The sequence below is a fragment of the Lycium ferocissimum genome, chromosome 5, assembly GCF_029784015.1.
Source record: "Lycium ferocissimum isolate CSIRO_LF1 chromosome 5, AGI_CSIRO_Lferr_CH_V1, whole genome shotgun sequence".
In the NCBI taxonomy this organism is placed as follows: domain Eukaryota; kingdom Viridiplantae; phylum Streptophyta; class Magnoliopsida; order Solanales; family Solanaceae; genus Lycium; species Lycium ferocissimum.
In genome coordinates this window covers 11,110,303-11,129,580 of record NC_081346.1, presented here as the reverse complement: position 1 = coordinate 11,129,580, position 19,278 = coordinate 11,110,303, and the positions used below count along the sequence as shown (strand labels likewise).

General features: G+C 35.4%; 1 long non-coding RNA gene across 4 annotated transcripts; it reads right to left on the bottom strand.

Moving 5' to 3' along the window:
• Positions 1–353: 353 nt before the first annotated feature.
• LOC132055972 (uncharacterized) lies at positions 354–3,167 on the bottom strand. Of its 4 annotated transcripts, none has more exons than XR_009414694.1 (3): positions 2,990–3,167; positions 2,170–2,851; positions 354–826 (listed from the first exon to the last, which is right to left on the bottom strand). It is a non-coding gene; the product is annotated as an uncharacterized LOC132055972 (long non-coding RNA). The 4 variants fall into 4 exon arrangements; XR_009414696.1 differs by having other exon boundaries at positions 354–755; XR_009414695.1 differs by having other exon boundaries at positions 3,058–3,167.
• Positions 3,168–19,278: the final 16,111 nt, after the last annotated feature.

The following is a 19,278-nucleotide window of genomic DNA, read 5'->3' as shown; positions in this document are numbered from 1 at the left end:
CCTCGAAGTAAGTAATGCGTCTAATTGGGCCCTCATACCGTCAAACTGCACGTCCCTCCGCCTCTCCCTTTCCTCTGAGGCCTGTAGCTGGATAGATAGCTCAACAATCTTTTGCTCCATGACCATAGCACTCACTCTATCGAACGACTCAGTATTGGAAGAATGTAGGCCTTCCAAGGGCGACCGGTATTGATGAAATGCATGATGTGGCATTCCGTAAGCTGTGCCAAACCTAGTGGGACCACCAACACTCTCAAGCCACCTTTCATCTATTTGTTCTTCTGTCAGCTCTGTGTTGGGTGGCTGAGTACGAAAAACTCCGCCTTTGAATGTTGATATTGATTCTGAAATAAAAAGGTAACATTAGCAACCAACTTAAATCTCGAATTCAATAGAAAAAACTATCAAACATTTAGTAAACAACCAAAATAGAACATGGTTCAAATCAATACTACTAACAATTCAACTAAAACATGGTTGAGATCAATACTACTAAAAGGAAAACAAATCAATACTGCTAACAATTTTCGACTTTCCTTCAATATCAACTTGCATTCAGTGAAAGCCAACCTTTGTGCTTCGTCTTGCATTTGGAAATCTACATTGGACTCCATAATATATATTATCACCGAAATTCATCTTTGCACCCCAGGTCCAGATTAACTTTGGACTTTAAGTAATTTAAAAACTAAATGAAACAGCTAAAAATGCAGAAACTCTCTGTTGTGTTATGGACTTAATACAAACCTGCAAGTCTAGAACTTAAAGTACAAAATCAGTAGCAGGTTGAAGTACTTTTCAGCAAGAAAAATGCACTTCTCATTACCTGCAAGTGTGGAACTCAAAAGTACATAAATTTCTACGGGGTGAAAGTATAGCTTATCACCTAAAAACACATATTCTTCAAATCGTTAGAGTATACTTGCTGCACACCAAAAGCTACATGTTTGAAGCCATAAAGTTATTTCAATAAGAAACTAAGTTGACATCTTCTCTATTATAAGTTGGTTCCATTGAGATGAAAGAGGGCAGTGAGAGATAAGAGGTATATGAACAATCTTGCATGAATTGCAATCATTTATACCAGTTCTTTTGAACTCCATTTCTTCCATTTAGGTGTGTTGATCCAAAAAGCACTATGCACTAAATGGACTAATTGATACTTTGATGTGCCAATCACAAATCTAACTCAAAAAGGAAAAATATGAATTTTACTTTTTTAGCATTTCCTCTTTCCATCTAACATATTCCAGAGTCTGTTTTAGGTGGATATCTTTACTTATTAACAAGCACTTAAAATGCTCGGCACATTAGAGGTAGAACTGGCAGGGGAGCAATTACCAGTGCTGTTTTGCCTATGGTGATTGCTCTGGTCTGGAGAGATAGAAATCTGATCAGGTTCCAAAGCCATAACTACAATGAAGATAGAGCATGCAAAGAGATTGTTGTCCATCTGCATATTAAAGGTAGAACAAGGAGAAAATGGCAACCAGTATTGTCCCAGCTGAATCCTATGCCATAACAGGTCACTGATGCAGAGAAAATGATGTAGTTTGACAATCGGATGCAACCTAGCAAGCTGATAGAATTTATCTATGTATTGTCTTAGCTAGGTGTAGTCACTGGACTTTGTTTTTTGTATGGGTCGCCAAATATGTATGAAGTAGTGGGCGCCTAGTGTCTATGCCTAGAACTAGACTCCTTAGAAGCTGTAGAGTCTAGAACGGTCTTTGGTTTTGATATGAGAAACAGGTGGTCTGCCCTGTTTGGTTTTGTAACTATTACTTGGTATTAATAAAATCATTTATTTACCAAAAAAAAAAATGCTCTTCAGGACTTAAAATGGAGTGCAAACAAAGGAACTCTATTATAATGACTTCAACCTATCACATTCACCTGAGAGTTCTTTCAACAACTTCTCCCCAAATTGCCATTGAAGTTTCATAATCTATCCATGAAATAGTTATCACATTTTCATAAGGTATACCATCGACTTGCAATGCGTAATACATGTATCATAATTTGCTTCAGTGGATCTATTATTGAAACATCACTATAACTTGAATCTTATAAAACCAAAAATAAAGATCAAGCATAAAAATGAGATAGGAGCCGGATCCCCGTTTCGTAATCTAACAAACAAAATATGAAAAATGAAAAGAAGCTTACGTAGGTCTGCTTAGCCCGTTCCTCACACCAGTGATCTGGATCATTAACATTTGCCTTCTTCTTCACGTGAGTGATCTTGAATGCCTCATCTTGAGGCACTGGCATTCCCCGTTTTAGTTCCTGCAAAAGAATAAATTGATAAGACATAAAGAAAATAAAGTCAATTCACAATCCTTTAAGTAGAGTTAATGTAGACTTGCCAGCTTCCTCCTCACGGCCTCTTGACTCATAGCCCCACTAGTGTGTAGGGAGCCACCCTTCGTCGAATTTCTAGCCTTCTTCCCTATGTCACTCAGTTGTAAGAATCGTCATTAGTTGCCCAGTAACGAAGTAGCTTGTTATAGTTTTCAGGAAGGATCGACTTAGGCTTCTTGTGAGATTGACGAACCCTTCCTAACATGTCACATAGTAAGCGCTGAGCTTTCTTCTTGAAGTTTTGAGTTAGCTGCTTCTCATGTTCCGGGCGCCAGTAACATTTTTCCTGCAACGAAAAGTAAATGAGTTTATTAATAAGGAATCGATCAATATAAGTGGATTGTTTAAATAAAAATAAGCATATACCTTAAAGGCATAATAGATCTGTCTCTAGCGATTTGGTGACGTTTGGCCCCAAGTAGATGAGTCTTTAAATAGTTTTTGTATCTCATCTGTAAGGAGAGTTGAAGCTTTTTCCGGTAACCAACTATCAAAAATATAAAATTAAACACTTAGTAAAGCTTCTTTATTTGTTTTGCTTTGAAGAAAATATATGTTAATCAGCCCTAGGCATCATGCCTAGTGGACTTTATGAAAAACTAAAAATATGAAGAAAAAAAATTACCCGTATCCCGCAGGCTCGATGATGAGTCGCCTTGATGAATCATAAGATTCAAGCTGTGGAGCACTTACACCTCCAGGTAAGTCATTCGCAGTAGGAGTGTGAGGCACAGAACTACTTTCTCGAAGGTCAGGACTCGTAATCTCGTACTGTTCTGTAGATGATGAAGAGTGATGTGATGCGGTCGAGTGCCGGGGTGGCCGTCGGAGTACCACTAGACGAAGCCCGCTAAGACCGAGAGTATACCGAGTGAAGCCACGTGGGGTAGCAGATAACTTTGGTGTGGACATCGAGGGGCTGCGGGAGGCACCTCGGTAAAAGCCCCACGGCGTGGAGCCATATACGGCCGACCAAAGGCTGTATGGAGGTGGAAGACTATATGCAATGCCATTCATGAGGGGATCATGAGGCAATGGAGCGCCACGTGGTGGGAGACGTGGCGACGGGCTTCTATCTCTAATCGCAAGGTTTTCTAGTGGTCTCCGGGGAACCCCCGTCTCCTTAGCCTTCTTTGTTTTCTTACCCCTCTTTTCACTTGCCATCTATACAATAATATATGTAAGTATCGCAAATATAAATAAATAGAAAAGGGATAGCTTCAAAATTTGTTTAAATAATTCGCCTATTTAACTAATATGCAGGAAGCGGGTAAAGGAAACCATAATGTCAGGCAGTCAAAGTTTAAACAAGCAAGTTATAGAAACAGAAATCATGTCATTAAGGTGTTGGATAATGGAAAGGTGATTGGAAATGTAAAGGATTTATACAAATGGAAAAATAACAAGGGTAAGAAAAATACCAGTTGTAGCAGAGAGTGCAAATCAGCAACAACTAAGACAAAAAAAGAAAAACCAGCGATGCTAATGATGGGAAAAGAAGCTAGAGGTTGTTGCGGCTTTAGAGGATGGAGAGGGTGAGCATGAAAAAGTTGTTGAGGTTGGTGATGTTGCTGCAAACAAACGCATTTGGTTGCATCAACGGTACCGATGATGGAGATTGCAAAACAATTAAATGTGATTGAGGGAAAGCAAGCGCCTTTAGTTGCATCGTGCATCATCTGCCTTGCGATTCAATAAGCGGTCAAGACCCGGTTCAAGGAAGCAAGCGATTATAGTTCAAAAAGTTCATGTTGAGGCAAATGCAAGTGGCATAATGCAAAAGCAGTTGATGGAAATACCTGCTGCCATAACTAGCCAAAAGATAGCAAATGCGGCTAAATCTATTGAGAAACCTTTTTTTTTTTTTTTTGCTGTTGTGTTCACCCCTGGAGAAAAGAGGCAATCACCTGTTAGGTTGCACCACCCTACTACTTTCACCAACAACAAAGTTTTGAAATCTACCAAAACTACTATCCGTTTCTCCATGACTAGTCCACCTTTGTATAATTTTCTTCAAACCCGTCTTTATAGAGATGAAGCCTAACAATCTCGGTGTCTCGTAATTCCTGCATTGACATACTACACAAGGGCACCTAACCAAGCCATGAATTTGAAAAGTTTCAAGTGTCATTGCATAGTCAACAAAAGCATCAACACCGTCTACAAATTCTTGCCTCATCCCCCCGTGGTTGTCCTATTATACATCCAACTACGAGATTCCATCTACACAAATAACACCAAATTTGAAATTGTTAAGGAACAAATTCAATGCATAATTTAATTCAATGTTCAAAACCTAAATCACCAGTTGCCCTAACAATCAACTTAAAGCTTCAGACTAGGAAAAATTTACTAAATCTTCAACAGAGACACAAGTCACCAGTTGCCCTATACCACATTACATAAATCTTATAGAGCAACATTTCAGTCTCATAAGTTCCCTTTGGCGAAAATGGACCTTAGAATGACAAACTCATCAAAAACTTAGAAAATTACAAACCAAACCCATGAAAATTTGCACCATAAACCTAAGACACTAGAACAAGGGTATATGGACCTTAGAGAGCAAGAGATTGAAGTACGCTTTTGGCTAAATGTGCCTTAGAATCAACAAACCATCACAAATTCAGAAAATTTATAACCAAACACATGAAAATTTGCCCCAAAAATTAATCATACACACACAAAAAAAGAAGAACCTCAAGGAAACATGCCAAACCATTTGCTTGATCTCTTACCCGGATATCGAAATCAAAACATAAGAAAACATGTAGCGAGAAATGACTGAAATCTAAAGAACACAAAAGTAAAGAGCAAACCGACCTTAATCAGAAATGATCAAACTTCGACCTTAAAAAAATAAGTATTTTGACTCTCGTATTCTGAACTACTTCACACAAATTAGGTGTTTAGTCACTAGCTCTGATTTGTATTTTGATAATAAATCTTATGAGGTACAAGCTATATTTAGCAAAAAAATTTATTGCCAAATACTTCCACTCAAAATTTATTGCCAGCTACTTCCACTCAAAATTGAACACTGATTCCATTTTCAAAGTGGGGTTTCAAGAATTTATTTAATACCATTTATGTGTAATTGCGTTTAGCTCTTATATATTTCTTTCAACAAATTGAAGTACATAATGTCAACTTCAGTAATTGAAGCATGTAAAAAAAAAAAAAAACCGTCTTTATTCTCATCTTTCTTGATTTTCCACTCCAATTGAGTGTTATTTCATTATTTTGTATCCCCAAATGGCCAAAGTAATATTTGGAGAATATATTCAAGACCCTTTATTGGTAATTGCATTTAGCATCTTCACCATTTTCTAGATCTGATTCCCCGTACGGCCAAAAGTAATTTCATTATTTTGTATCCCAAATGGCCGAGTAATTTTTCGAGAATTTATGGAAGACCCTCTATGTGTAATTGTGTTTACTCTTCTTTATTCAGCAAATTGAAGCATATAATGTCAAGTTGAGTAGCAAGCTCTAACAACTCGATGGCGAAGCTCTAACAACTCAACCCTGTAACAAATTTCTTAGCCAAGAAAAGAAAGAAAGCATACCTCAAATGTTGATGATAACTAGCGGCGGTTCTGGGTGTGGACGACGACGACTCCCTGCACTGTTGGTGACGTCGACGGTGTATTAGGTTTAGAGAGAGAGGGACCTCAAAAACGTGAGAGGGAAAGAGAGAAATGGAAAGAGAAGGGTTTAATTGGGCTTGTTTTAATTTTATTTGGCTAATATTACCGACCTCATGAGGTCGGTATATTTAATTATTTTATTTTTAATTTAAAAGCATACCGACCTCACGACGTCGGTTTATCAAAAATTATTTTTAAATTATTTTTAATAAACCGATCTCGTGAGGTCGGTATTCTTTTAAATTAAAAATAAAATTATAATATTTACCATCAATTAAATTTCTGACCTAGTGAGGTCGGTACATTATTTTTTCAAATTTTGATACAATATTACCGACCTCATGAGGTCGGTTTATTTTTTAAAAAAATTGAAAAATAAATATTACGATTTTACCGACCTCATGAGGTCGGTTTTTTTCCGACCTCAACTGAGGTCGATTTTTTGAGGTCGGAAAATCCAGTTTTTTTAGTAGCGGTGGGAAATCTGAAAGAGTGGTGGATTGACTCTGGCGCCACTCGCCACATTTGTCTTTGTTAGAGAAGCCTTTGCTTCATATGCTCCCGCCGGGCCCGATGAGACCATATATATGGGAAATTCTGCAACGGCTAAGATTAAAGGTTATGGAAAGATACTGCTGAAGATGACCTCTGGCAAGGTGGTGACTCTCAACAAAGTCTGTCATGTTACTGAAATTAGGAAAAATTTAGTATCTACCGGACTTCTAGTGAAGAACGATTTTAAGTGTGTTTATGTTTCTGACAAGGTTGTAATAAGTAAGAACAAGATGTACATAGGAAAAGGTTACCTCACAGAGGGCCTTTTCAAACTGAATGTAATGGTTGTTGATGATGATGATAATAATAATAATAATAAAGTTTCTGCTTCGTCTTACTTGCTTGAGTCAAATGATTTATGGCATTCACGTTTAGGACATGTCAATTATAGGACCTTGCAAAAAATGATTAGTTTGGAAGTATTGCCTAAGTTTGAATGCAATCAATCAAAATGTCAAATCCGTGTTGAATCTAAGTATGTTAAACATCCTTATAAGTCAGTTGAAAGGAATTCAAGTCCTTTAGACTTAATCCATACATATATTTGTGACATGAAGTCAATCCCATCTCGCAGTGAAAAGAAGTATTTCATTACTTTTATTGACGATAGTACGCGGTATTGCTACGTTTATTTACTTAATAGTAAAGATGAAGCAATTGAAGCATTTAGGCAGTACAAAACTGAAGTTGAGACTCAACTTAACAAAAATGATAAGGAGTGATAAGGGCGGTGAATATGAATCTCCTTTTGAACAAATATGTTTGGAAAATGACATTATTCATCAAACAACTGCCCCTTACTCGCCACAATCAAACAGAATTGCGGAAAGAAAAAATAGAACACTGAAAGAAATGATGAATGCCCTGTTAATAAGTTCTGGTTTACCCCAGAACTTGTGGAGGGAAGCTATCCTAACAACTAGCCGAATACTCAATCGAGTGCCCTATAGCAAAACACAATCCATTCCATACGAAAAGTGGAAAGGAAGGAAGCCCAATTTGGAATACTTCAAAGTGTGGGGGTGTTTGGCCAAGGTGCAAGTTCCTAAACCCAAAAGGGTAAAAATAGGACCTAAAACCGATGATTGTGTTTTCATAGGATATGCCACAAATAGTAAGGCATATCGATTTCTGGTTCACAAATAAGAAAATCCCGATATTCAGGTGAATACGGTAATTGAATCAGATAATGCTGACTTCTTTGAAACCACATATCCATATAAAAAGGAATGTGAGTCATCTAGCAAAGAATCTAAACGACCTCGGGAAGAAACAAAAGAAAATGTTCCTGATGAGGAAAATCCAAGACGCAGCAAACGTCAAAGGACGTCTACTTCCTTTGGACCAGAATTTCTAACATTTTTGTTGGAAAATGAGACTCGAACTTTCAACGAAGCTATGTCTTCATCGGAAGCTCAATTTTGGAAAGAGGCAATCAATAGTGATATAAAATCCATATTGAACAACCAAACTTGGGAATTGGTTGATCTTCCTCGGGGGAACAAACCTTTAGGTTCCAAATGGATTTTCAAATGGAAAATGAGAGCTGATGGCACTATTGATAAATATAAGGCAAGACTAGTCGTTAAAGGGTTTAGACAAGAAGAAGGTCTTGATTACTTTGATACATACTCGCCGGTAACAAGGATTACATCTATTCGGGTGTTAGTAGCGTTAGCCGCCGTGTACGGTCTTGAAATCTATCAAATGGATGTGAAAACAGCCTTCCTAAATGGAGAGTTAGAGGAAGAAATTTACTGGAACAACCAGAAGGGTTTGTAGTTCCAGGGAAAGAGAAGAAGGTGTGTCGACTTGTTAAGTCTCTTTACGGACTAAAACAAGCACCCAAACAGTGGCATGCAAAATTTGACCATACGATGCTGTCAAATGGATTCAAGATAAATGAGTGTGATAAGTGTGTCTACATTAAAAACACTCCGAACCACGTCGTCATTGTTTGTTTGTACGTGGGTGATATGTTGATAATGAGTAACGACATTGCTAACATAAATGCTACTAAGCGCATGCTTGCTAGTAAGTTTGATATGAAAGACTTAAGAGTTTCCGATTAAATTCTGGGAATTAAAATCCATAAGACTCCTCAAGGTCTAGCATTGTCTCAATCTCATTATATTGAAAAGGTACTTGAAAAGTTCAAGTATTTGGACTTTAAAGTTGTAAACATGCCAATTGATATAAACCTTGCTCTTGCAAAGAATAAAGGTGAAAGTCATTCTCAATTGGATTATGCCAGAGTGTTGGGAAGTTTGATGTATATCATGAACTGTACGCGACCTGATATTGCGTGTGCAATAAGTAAACTAAGTCGTTGTACTAGTAATCCTGCCAAAATCATTGGCTGGCAATGAAACGAGTTTTGGGGTATTTGAAACATACTCAAAACTTTGCTTTGCATTTATTGAATGATACAGTGATGCAAATTGGATCACCGGTTCAACTGAAACTAAATTCACAAGTGGTTACATTTTTACCATAGGTGGAGGAGCAGTGTCTTGGAAGTCATCCAAACATACATGTATCGCCTGCTCTACAATGGAGTCTGAGTTCATAGCTTTAGACAAAGCCAGTGAAGAAGATGAATGGCTCCGGAATTTCTTAGAAGACATTCCATTTTGGCCTAAACCGTTGGCTCCTATATGCATACATTGCGATAGCCAAGCGGCAATAAGAAGGGCCGGGAGCGTTATGTACAACGAAAAGTCTCGTCACATACGACGAAGACACAATACCGTTAGACAAATACTCTCTAGTGGAATTATCACAATTGACTACGTTAAGTCAAGAGATAATGTGTCGGATCTACTAACTAAAGGCCTAACTAGAGAGGTGGTTGAAAGATCATCGAGAGGAATGGGACTATGGCCGAGGACAAGTCATCGTGGCGGTAACTCTACCTAGAAGACTGGAGATCCCAAGATCTAGGTTCACAGAGATCAAACAAAGTCATTGATGACGGTTCAACATTGTCACAATAACTTTTTGGTCCATTCTCGTGATAAGACAATGTTCAGTACCGGGATAAAGCATTAAGGCTTTTTAATGGTTTCTAAGTTTGATACGGGGTATATCAAATAGCGTATCTACGGGATGACACATGTAGGAATCACCTACGTAAGTGTGAAGTGTAAGCCGCTTCAAGGAGAATTTTGTAAGGCTAATTCTCTACACACTTATGAACCAGGCAGTGTTCATGGCTAAAACGAACAAAACAATGAGAACCAAAGACTGTTAAAGGGTTAATTGTGTGACATGTGGTTGTCTAGGTATACACCAAAGCTCGACTGTTCAAAGATATCAAATCTACCGATTGACCGAGTATATCTGACATATGTTCACTACGGAAAGTTCATAGAGAAATCTACTTATCCAGATGCGTTTAATCCTTGCTTACGGATCACACAGTTTTTTGTCATGCATATTTTTCATCATATAGCCATTCCCTATTCATGTGGGGGATTGTTAAAGCTAGTTAATGATTGAAGCTAGCTAAGTTGGTGTGAATGAGAAATGGAGGGAAAAAAGACAATGTAAGGAAAATGAAGTTTAAAGCAAAGTTCCTTTGAAAAGGAGTTTTGTACCACATTGGTGGTAGAAAGGGAAAGTTATGTGCTTATATTAGAAAGCACTTCTTCTAGCTCTTAAAGGGTTGAGAAGAGAGACTCCCTCGCGCCGGCTCGGCTTCGGCTTTGGATTTGGTCTGCTTGATTGATAATCTTTTTGGATCAAATTTGTTTAACTTCAATCTTCATTTTCTGAAATTATTTTTTTATTTCCGCCGAAAAATATTAATTTATAATTAATTAAATTTCGCGGAATAAAAATAAATCCCAACATTCCCAACATTCTTATTTTTTTCGAAAAAGGCAAGACCTTTCCGAACAGTCACCAAACCTGTTCTGAACATGTATTTTTCGCGGCTATATAAACCGAGGCAATGCCTCCTTTTTCAACTACTGAAAATTTTTCTGCATTGCATATTCTGCATTCTTCTTGTCTAAAATAAAACTATCGAGTCTCTGTGTGTGGTTCGTTGCCTGATTTGAGTTCGTCGAAGTCGTAGGCGTTTGAGGTACCGCTACTCCTGCGACAGGTATATCCGTTTTATCCTGGGATGAACTAATCCATAACCTCGGGTACAGTGAGGGAATTAAATTCCTTAAAGAGACACAGTGAATTCTGTGGTCTCGGATATTTCTTTGTTTCTGAAATTTTTCCAATTCTACACAGTTTTTGTTTTCTTCTACTTTCTGGTTTTTTTTACAGTTTCTGGTTGCTGTTTCCTACGATTCTGAACACAGTTTTAACCAACACTTCATTGATCACTTAGACGGGCGCAAGGTGATGCATTTTTGCAACATAATACTACTGTAACATAATAGTTACAAAAGTTATCTTTTGATCGCGGTAGCTAAAGGAGTAAAAAACTAAGTATACGTAGGCTGTTTTCTTTCTTCTTATTCTTTTTTTTTTTTTCCCCTCATTTTCGTTTGCTCGGTTCTTTAGGTTCACGTCTACGCAAAAATGGCAAAAGCATGAAAGAAAAGAGCGCATAAAGATTTGCCCTACACAGAAAAATACAATTTTGTATAAAACACACATTTAAAAATCATTTGTCTCATGTAGTGGGACAAACAACCAACCATGTATTGCTTTTTTATTTTGAAGGATAATGAAGAAATTTGTGCGATCTTTCTAATCTGGAAGTGTCTGTCTTTTCTTGATTGAAACATTTTCTTGTAAAAGGCTTAAATCTCTGTGACCTATTCAATCATACATGAGTTTAATAATTCTCGTAATGATTATTTGTCCATGATCAATCCCTTGGTATTTAACAATGTACTTAGGGTTCGGCTTGTGGATTTATCCAGCGGCGAATATCTGGAGAAAGAAAATTGGCAAAAGCAAATCTTAGTCCACTAGTAAAGCATGTTGCAACTCCTGACTAGATCCATGGAACTCTACATTGATGACTTGTTCATCAACATAAGATTAACCATTCTGATTAGACTGTATATACTACTTCCATCTCATTATTATATGATTTGGCTCTAATCAGAGGGGAGGTAGCCTTCAGGAAACAGGTCCCGCAGAACCCAGAACCATGTATACGTGTTAAGAAAATTGATCTTTATATAAACATCCGGCCAGATTTACCGTTTATTTTTGCTAGCCGTTAAACATAGATTATACACGATTATACAGATATTATACATGAATTATACATATATTATGTATCAGCGGGCTATTTTTAATTTAAGGGATTGGATAGATGGCTATTTAGGCTTATCGAATAAGCCACTATGGGGGTGGCATTTGCTTTTAAAAAAAAAATTAGGGTAATCCTCCTAAAAAAATTCAATAAATATGTGCAAGAATTAAACTTAGCAGGGAAAATAACACTGTATAACAATTTGAGAATAATATTTACCCAGATTAGCCCATATTTATTTTTTTACATGCGTTAGCCGGTCATCTTCATGCTACGCAGGCGCTAGATCTTGCTATGCTGACGCCAGATCTTGCTATAGTCGGTCGTCTCCTTCATCCTAGGTCACCAATCTTGCTACACCGGCGCCGAATCTGCATCGGATCTCCACCAGAGAGGCTCGTTTTCTTCATCTACCACTAGATCTACACCGGATCTCCACTGGATATCCATTATTATATAACTTTATACAATGTAGGAGTGTGTATAAACACCTCTTATGTATAAACACCTCTTGTATAAGTTTGTATAATATTGTATACTAGCGTAAACGTATGTACAAACACCTCTTATACATTTTTATACAAGTTTATACAAGGTTGATATATTGTCTATAGTAGGTGTATAAAGTTGTATATTTTTATATATTGTTGTATACCGTGAAAAAATGGCTATGTGGATGTAATTTAAAAATATGGCTACGTAAATGTAATTTCTTATCTTTGGATTATACATTATTGAAATTTTTTCAATTTAAAACTCACTTATTAACACTTGATGCCTATAAACTAGAATCCAAAACCCATAAAATTAAAGTTCAAATTCTGATTCCGTCGTCTCTTGATATAATTCAGAACCACAATTGATTATGATGATCTTAGGTATCTAAGAAGGGAAAACTACGTATATATACATGTTAAGGACAAATATTTACGAAACGTGACGATAGTTTTTCGTATTTGCAAAACATAACGATATATTACGAAACATGACGGATTTTCATATATTTTTAAATAATAAAAAAAAAAAAAATTTAAAAAAAAACTTTTATAGTTTTTTTAAAAAAATAATTTTTATATATTTTTTAAAAAAAAAATTAAATTTTTTTTTTTTTTTTTTTTTTTGCTCAAAGCCGTAAAAAATTACCTCAAATTTTTGTGTATGAAAGCTGTATGAAAAAATGTATGAAATGTATATGTGTGAGCGAAATTTTTAATATAATTGTCATACACAAAATTGTGAGCGAAAACTTTAAGCCTTGAATATTGTATGAAAGTTGTTACAATGTTGTTGTAGTTGTATTAATTTTCTAGAAACCTAATATGAACTTTATACGAAAAATGTGAATGAAATTCTAAGTCTTGAGCGAGATATACACATTTCATATCATTCTCATGCATAAAATTTTGAGCGTAATGTTTAAGCCTTGATCGAGATATACACACTTCATACGTTCTTCATACATAAAATTTGAGCGAACTTTTTAAGCCTTGAGCAAGATATACACATTTCATATACAAAATTTGAGTGATTATTTTAAGTCTTGAATGTTGTATCAAAGTTGTATACAATGTTGTTGTAGTTGTATTAATTTTACAGAAATCTAACATGAACTTTATACACGAAAATGTGAGCGAAATTTTAAGACTTGAGCGAGATACAAATTTCATCTTATTTTCATACACAATTTTATTGATTTTTAAGCCTTGAATGAGATATACACATTTCATACATTTTTCATATCATTTTCATACACTAAATTTTGAGTGAACTTTTTAAGCCTTGAGCGAGATATACACATTTCATACAACTTTCATACATAAGTTTTTGAGCAAAAAAAGTATTTAAAAAAATTAATAAAAAAAATTTAATTTTTTTTAAAAAAAAGCATGTTTTGTATAGATTTTGTAATGTTATGTTTTGTAAATATAAAATTATCGTCACGTTTCGTAAATATTTCTCCTTAAGATGTATATATACGTAGTTGTTCCATCAATGAATCGGCTACTAAGACCCAAGCTAATGCAAATCTACTTTTGGAGTGCGAAAAACAAGAAAATTACTAGCAAACTAAAAAAAAAAGAGCTTTATAATTAATATTAATCACGGAAAGAGAAAAGTTTGAGATCCCTCATTTTGATTTTGTTTTCATTAATTCTCTCCCCCTGCGTATGAAATCTCTACCCAGAAGACTCAAAATAAATCAATGTTTCACTATTAATCATCGAATTGATTCGGATTTTAAAAGTTATAAGTGGTCAAGGTTGACATTCTTTTTCAATTGGCCACTAAAGCTTAGCAAGAACAATTATTTTGAACATATCACATGCATGAGATGCTAAACAAATTATTATGTGGGCATGTGGCTAACAACCAGTGATTTGATTCCTTAGATTGTTCACTTAGTATAAAAGATAGATCTTGCGACCCCCCAATTCGTTAATGAACTGTATTTATACCGAAAGAGTCTCTTTTGAATACTAATGACCAATGATTTTGGTTATGATGGCAGCCACTAGAGTGAGATCTTCACAAAGAATATTACGCGATCTAAAGAGGTTTTGCCTTTCTTTATGACAAAACTTTATTTAATTCAGCCAAAGATATGAATTTATTTAATTCGGCCAAAGAATATTTTCCATTCTTTTTTGAGTAAGTAATGAATATCAAAAGCGCACTGCACAAGGCATGATATACAATAGAGTGAGTACATACTCTATGTATCTTCTGAAAATTTATTTTATGAATATCAAAAGCGCACGGTATGATATACAATAAAGTACATACTTATATTTTCTGAACAAGATAAAACTTTAAATCTAGTGTAAGTTGTAACATGGAAATGATATGACGGTATATGGAGAGTACAAACAAAAGAAGTACTGGATGGTTTGGGGACTTCACCTAGATCTATCAGATGATAGGAATTTAATAATAAAATAATAGGTTACTTGTTAATCCAGCAAAGTATTACAATTCCCTTCTGAGCAAATTGACGTTTGTACTGTTTGGAGGATCAGTAGGGGTCGTCCTTACTCTTCAAAAGTTGGCTATCAAAATAACAACGGAAAAATTTCGTCATCACTTTGCTTTATGAAAAAGGGCGTAAATATCATAAACCAAGCGCTTTTAGTGCAAAAATACATAAGGTTTGTTTTGGCTCAAATATACCCTCAAACTAACAAGTTAAAATTAACTCTTTTAAAAAGCCAAATGGCATTTTGTAATTGGTCATAATAAAATTCCGTAATTTAAAAAAAATCTGGATTTTTTTTTTAAAATCTGGATTTTTTTTTAAATCACGGAATTTTATTATTGACCAATTACGGAATTTTTTTAAAAATTTGGAATTTTTTTTAAATCGGAATTTTTTTTTGACAATTACGGAATTTTAAAAAAAAAATCTGGAATTTTTTAAATGCGGAATTTTTTTTTTTTTTTTTTTTGACCAATTACGGAATTTTTAAATTACGGAATTTTTAAAAATCTGGAATTTTTTAAATCTGGAATTTTTTTAAATTACGGAATTTTATTATTGACCAATTACGGAATTTTTAAATTACGGAATTTTAAAAAATCTGGAATTTTTTTTTAAATCTGGATTTTTTTTTAAATATGAATTTTTTTTTAAATTACGAAATTTTATTATTGACCAATTACAAAATGTCATTTGGCTTTTTAAAAAGAGTTAATTTTAACTTGTTAGTTTGAGGGTATATTTGAACCAAAAACAAACCTTAAGGGTATTTTTAGACCTAAAAGGTGGATGGAAGGATATTTTTAGACCAAAAGGTGGAAGGAGGGTATTTATGAGCCTTTTTGAATAGATTAGGGGTATTTATGAGCCTTTTCCGAAAGAACAATAACAACAACATATTCAGTGAAATTTTATAATGTAGAGTTTGAAAAGGGTCTCGGAAGATAGGGAGTTTGTTTCCAAAAGACCCTCGGCTCAAGAGAAAACATGACGAGAAAATGTCAGATAAGCACAAGTAGTTTATGTTGGAAAATCTTACGGAAAATACTTGATCACGAATCTTTTCGAAAAATACTTGATCACGAACCTTGCACGAAATTCTTCAAAGCTTGAAGCATGTCAATTAAGACAGTAGCCTTAAGTAATATTTCACTCGGTATGGGTGCATCCCCCAGTATTTAACAAGCTCTTCTAGTATAAAATTAGGAGCCAGAATCTAATAAAGATTTATTCAAATATAAAACCCAGCATAATAATATGGAAGAGTGAATTTGTATTGACCTATCTACTCAAAATAAGGACTTGAGTATATTTATATATGAGGAAAAACCCATCTTCTGAAATGAAGGACAATAAAGAAGAAGTCCAAGGTTCACTGAAAATTGATGACAATTCACAAGAATAAAGGCAATAAGAGGTCTCTTAAATTTGTGAAGATGAACGTTAGAGAACAAAATAATTGTCTCCATTAATAACCCATTCAAGAATGAAAATTGAATGGCTTGGCTATTAAAGAGTCAAATATCTGTTACACCACATTAAGAATATCCAAAGATGATATTATATTTTTTAGATATTAAATAAAAAATATTATTTTTCTATCAGTTCAAAGCAATATGAAAATGAATCTAACGAAAGCGCAAAAGTCATAATAAAGCAATCTGAGAAAAAGAAGCAGTAGCTACCATAGATAAATAAGATAATCGAAGTACAAGAAACAACATATAGTAGTCAGAATCAAAGGATAATAGACTATAGATCAAAATTGCGACTACTTGTACAAGGGGATACGTGGGACTACTTACTAGCCTTCTACCGTAATTTAAGTCCTCTATTACCTCCTATCTAAGTTCATGTCCTCGGTAAGTTGGAACTGCGCCATGCCTGTCTAAGCACCTCTCCCAAATGCAACCGGCCTCTACTCTTACCGAAGCCGTCCATAGGCAACCTCTTAAAACCTCCCGGCTGGGGCATACGTGTCTCTCCTCTCACATTGCCAAACCATCTCGGCCCTGTTCCCTCATCTTGTCTCCCACCGATGCCACTCTGCCTTATCTGAATATTTTCATTCTTAATCTATCTCTCGGCCAGTATGCCCTGCATCAATCACAGCATTGTCATTTACATGACTTTCATCTTTTGGACATGAGAGTTCTTGAGCATGACACTTTGCCCCGTACAACAAAGTCGGTCTCACAACCACTTTGTAGAACCTGCCTTTAAGTTTTGGTGGCACCTTCTTATCACACAGCACTCTTGAAGCGAGCCTTCATTTTATCCATCCTGCACCATTACGATGTGAGACATCATCGTCCATATCTCCATTTCCTTGTATAATAGACCCAACATATTTGAAACTTCCTTTCTTTTGGATGGCCTGAGTACCAAGCCTCACTTCCACGCTAGCCTCATGTGTCACGTCACTAAACTTGCACTCCATGTACTCTGTCTTGGTCCTACTCAACTTGAACCCTTTGGACTTGCATAATCGAAAAAAATTCGAAATAATTGTGAATTATGAGAAAGGAGGTTATGTTTGAAATTTTCTTAGTATGTGTATGTCGGTTATGAAAATTTGAACGGGAAAACACTGGAGAAGGCCTAAGGGCAAAATGGGAATTTTGAAAATTTGTTTCGGGAATTGCAAAATATAATTCATGAAGAATTGGGCTAAAAAAAAAAAATAAGAAAATTGAGGCCCAAAGACTTAAGGTGGCCGGCCAAGCCTACCATGAAATGGCCCAAACCCATTAAATTAGCATGTGTTGGTCATGTGCCTCAATTATATTATATATGCAAGACTTGTCTAGAATTTTCAAGAAAACAAAACAAAGCAAATCAAGAAAAAGAAAGAGAGAGCAATTCGGCTAGAAAGAGAAAAAAAAAGAAGAGAAGGAAAAAAATTCTTGGAGCCTAATCCTTGGTTCAAAAATTCAAATTCTTGTGGGATTATTGCTAAGCTCAAGGTGCTCTACAAGTTAGTATAATTTTCAAGTCAAGGGAGTGGTTGTCTTGGCAAGGAGAAGAAATTTGGAAAGGTAAGAATTCTAATGTTTATGTTGGGAAATTATATATGTGTTGTAGTATAGGTAGAGTATATGAGAATTTTGGAAGTGTTGCATGCATGTTGGCCGTGTAGTGTGTGTTTGTGTGTTGGCCGTGGCCATGGTGGTTGTGTGAAGGGAATTGTTAAACTTGTAAGTATGTTGATTGTGTGTTGGCCGTGGCCATGTTGAAATAAATTGGATTGAAGTTGGAAGTTGTAGTATGTGTGGCCGTGTGGTGTTTGGTAGCAAATGGAATTGAATTAAATTATTTAGTATATCAATTGTGTTGTTGAAGTCGTGTGATGAAGATGGAAGAATAATGATGTAAGTTTGTATGAAAATGGAATGTGGAAGTTTATGTTGATTTAGTATGAATTTATGAAATGATGGGAATGAAGTGTTTAAAGTGTAAAATGTGATTGAGTTGATGAATTTGGATGATGGAAAGGTATTATGAACTTGTATGTTAAAAATTGGGAGAATTGGATAAATTGTGGTTTTTGTGGAAAGTATGCATGCTTTGTATATTTTATGTATATTTTGTATATGCGTGGTAGAAATGTTATGACATGTTTCCGAATGGAATTGTAATGATTTTGATTAATATGTTGAGATTGAATTGGGAATATGAAGTTGGAAACGGAAGTTATGACATTATGTTGGAAAGATGACCAAATAGGTCATATTGCGTTTTATTGTGTTTGTTGGTGTTGTTGTTGGCTTGTTGTTGATTATTAAAAGAGCTAAGTCTCGGGGATGTCATAATTATAGGGGAGTCTTTTGCCAAATTTCGGTAGCCAAATTCCTAACCAAAGTTGAAATGTTAACTTGCATGAATAGTAACTGGTAAAGATGACCATTTGCAGTTTTGGACGAAACGGGAATTGAGATTGGACGAGCGTAAGGCACAATCAAGGTATGTAAAGCCTTCCTTATCTTTCTTTGGCATGTTACGAGTCTAACGGGCTTGAAAGCGAGCCTCGATGGTACTTTTGCTTCTTGGAATTCGAGATTGAAAACGGACCCAAAATCGTTCAGTAAGATTGAACCTATTTCTTCACAGATTGTCATCAAAATGATTTATACGTACGAAACCTTTCCAAATGGACTTGGGTTGCCCCAAACGCTTATAAATGATTTTATAAAGTCTATGATCCGTGACTTATGACCGCCGCCTCGATTTGACCCGAGGTGGGCCCATAGAATCCGAGACCTCTTATTATGATTTTAATTAATTTATTTCCATACAATGTTTAAAGAAATCTTTTGATGATTGTACCGTTGTCGAACAATGAGAATGATGAGTTTACGATATGTCTTGACATGAGTTATGATCCTAAAAATATGATCTGAAGTAAGTAATCGTGCCATCCCTAAAAAAAAGCATACATATACCTATACGAGTATCGTCCGATTTCCTTGAAATGATATGTCATTTGTATTGTTCCGTTTGCTCAA